This window comes from Diuraphis noxia, unplaced genomic scaffold (assembly GCF_037042655.1).
Source record: "Diuraphis noxia isolate RWA-SAM2 unplaced genomic scaffold, SU_Dnox_SAM2 contig0001, whole genome shotgun sequence".
NCBI lineage: Eukaryota > Metazoa > Arthropoda > Insecta > Hemiptera > Aphididae > Diuraphis > Diuraphis noxia.
Genome location: NW_028301711.1, coordinates 84824473 through 84827961, shown reverse-complemented (window position 1 = coordinate 84827961; position 3489 = coordinate 84824473). Strand labels below are relative to the sequence as shown.

At 23.7% G+C, this 3489-nt stretch overlaps 1 long non-coding RNA gene across 1 annotated transcript; it reads right to left on the bottom strand.

Annotated features, from left to right (window-relative positions):
• Positions 1-332: 332 nt before the first annotated feature.
• Positions 333-1361, bottom strand: LOC149062210 (uncharacterized). The gene is made up of 5 exons (XR_016190335.1): positions 1176-1361; positions 956-1070; positions 758-850; positions 604-669; positions 333-444 (listed from the first exon to the last, which is right to left on the bottom strand). It is a non-coding gene; the product is annotated as an uncharacterized LOC149062210 (long non-coding RNA).
• Between the last annotated feature and the right edge of the window lie 2128 nt (positions 1362-3489).

Genomic DNA, 3489 nt, shown 5'->3' with positions numbered 1-3489 from the left:
TGTTTTTTCAAAACCTTTAAAAAAAAATTAAGAACATGTATCAAGAACATTGAAATTTCTATTATAATAGATGTACCAAAAACTAATTCAGTAGAGTTATTAAATTATCTAGTAGTAAGTAAATAACTCTTACCTGAAGTATGTATTGATGGAAAACTTACAGGCAATGGCTGTAAATCATGAAATGGAGAAGTACGATTTGAATTTTCATGATGTTTACTATGTAGATGAATAGTATCATTAATATGTTTTAAACCTATATATTACACAAATAAATGACTAAATAAAATAATTACAATATACACAATCATTTAAGTCTAATTATTTTTTTGCCTGCTGCATTTTGTATTGGCGGAGAACGACTGCATGATGGCTGTGAATTGTATAATGTTGAAGAATTAGTTGTTTTTTCATCTTGAAAAGATTTAGAATTATTTTTTGAGCCTAGGTATTAATAGGGAACAGAATCATTTTATAATTGTATGTACAAACTAAAATATACAAAAAAATGTAGTTAATTAATTAGTTATTAGGTACATATCAACAACTAGTGAATAATTAGTGTGCTCTACATTATCCGATTCTTCCAAAATATATAGTTACCATTGATGTTTGAATCAGCAGATGGCAAAATAAAACCTTTGTCAGCATCTATGTCATCATTAGATGCTGTAAAATAAAACATTAGTAAAATAGATAAAATCTAAATCGAATTAAACATTTTCAAAACTTTATATAATTACACTGTATTACTTACATAATTCTGAATTTTCATCGTTTGAATTGGATGATCGTTTTTTATAAACATTATCAAACACATTAGTATTACATTTTCTTTTTATTGATGGGTCTATTATCAAAAACAGAAACTAAGTTTAAATATTTTTTTTTAATTATTTTAAGTACTTTTAATTAATTGTTTATTAAGAAGTTTGATATAATAATATATATTTACCAGACGGTTTTGAATGTAGTATAGGTAACGTTTTGTTTTGTTTCAGTATCTATATCAAAAACATCAGTTGTATACAATCAATTTTCTGCAATTTTGTGAGCTTGATCAAACGATACTAAACATTATAAAAATATATCATATTACAAAAAATATCTGTCACTTTAATAATATTGATGTTAATTATTATACTACAATAGTTTTTGTATGAATCATAATTTACCAATATTTTTTGATAGTATTCTGCAACTGTATGAAGTAAAATCAAATATATTGGGTTTTGATCGATTCATTCGTAGCTTATTAGCATTACTGTTATTATTTGGCAAGACACAGGAAGTTCCCTCCTTGTTGAGCCAGTATAAAGGAACTGGTTCAACAGAATTGTCATTAAAAAAATGCACTACAGTCCACTGCATAGTCATAATAATATATATCAATTAAAATAGGTACAGAAAATATATTATGCAGCTGGTACCTAAAAATAAACATAAGTCAAATATAATAAGAATTACAAATAATCATAATTGAGCGTTAACACTATAAAAAAAATAAATAAATAAAAAGAATATATTATTATCTACCCATAGATATGTTATAATAAAACTTAAGCCTACTGTTAAGTAAATATATAGGAAGTAAACAAATACAAATTTAATAGAACATAAATAATTATATACATGTATTAAAACCTACTACTTCAATAAGATTTTGATTGTTAAAATGAATAATAGGATAAGCTACTTTGAAGTTTAAATCTTCAGTTGATAAAATTAAGTATTTCATCATTATATTTTCAATTTTCTAAACATAAATTTATTTTGAAAAATCACTTACTTTATAAACTCCAATTTGTTCACTTTTTATAGGTCTATCAAAAATTTTTTCCAAATTTTGGAATTTTCTACCAAGTACTACTTGTGTTTTTAGAATTTTACTATAACAAACATTGACTACTTTAATGATATTTAAAACACCGTTTATTTTTAAACCAACATAAGAATCTGCATCAGAATTTATTATTATTTTCATTTTTTCTAAAATTAAAAGTTTGTATTGTGGTGATGATGTCCATTTATTAAAGTGGTCCATCTAAATGTATATTTTCATATTTTATAAAAATATTATTTGGTTTTGACAAATTTTCTGTAAAAGATAATGATGCATTACTATGTTCCTCACATCTTTTGCTACTTGCTGGAGAGGTTTGTCATTTTTACGAACCATTTTTTTTAACGTGCTCATGTAATTCTCAAATCTGAAACAACTTACATTATCTAGGGAACCATAATTCTCATAGTCTTCATGTAAATGTATTAATGCATGTATGTTGTGAGATATAAATTGTTCACCATATATATAATACCAAATTTTTTCACAAAATCATGCATAAATAATTTTGCATAGTGAACTAAATAATGATTATAATTTGGGCTCAAATATATAGATATTGCAATATTAAAATAGAGAAAATGTAGCCTTCCGTCTAGGTAATTCATCTTATAACCTAGGTTTACAAACAAAATCACAAGGTATTTGTTTTTTTAAGATTAAAAGTCTTTCAGAAATTTGTTTTAAAACACAAGTATTAAATTTTCCACACGAGAAATTTGATCACCTTTCCACAACATTAATAGCTTTTTCATGGCACCAAGGCACACTGAGTGCATGTAATCAATACTAAATTGTTTAACAACATCTAAACCTGGGATATTAAGTATTTCACTAATTTTACCATTCGTATGATATTGTTGTATTTGTTGAACAAAATAAATAATATGGATAATGTGTTCTGACACGAAATCAATATATATATATTTATAACTAAAAACCGATAATTGTTAATTTAATTATGATAGTATGTAATTATTTATTACAAGACGCATTTTTTGTTATTATAGTAACTTATAATTTATAAGTAATAACTTGTTTGCTTATTACTAATAAAGTAATAACTAAATATTAAGCAATGACTAATTAAGTAATAAACAATGAAAATATACCTAATTTCGCATATCATTAATGTTAATTTAACATACATTATAATAATTAAAATAATAAAATAAATAACTAGCTATACAGCGATGTACAGTTAAAGAATATTATAATTTATAAAAAATAAGAGTTAATGTTCTAACTCAAATAGTTTATCAATATCAGTTATTAATTATTATTACCTTATACACTTACCGTAATATAAAATACAAAAATTTGAATATCAGTCAGAACAAAACAATTAGATAGGTACACTACATATTATATAGTGTCACAACTTCACATCATATCACATCACAAGCAATACTTACTTGGTTTTTTTATTTTATGTTCAAATTATTATTTTTCTAAAAGTCAGTTGTACAATTAAACGTGTAGGCAATTATAATTTAACGCTTATATGTATATGTTTTATTTTCTGATCTACAATAATAATATACATGATTACCTACTGATTAGTAAACAATAATTATGATATAAACAGTGTTTATACCCTAGTGTTTATAAACACTTTATAACGTATAATGTAAAATTGTTGAATT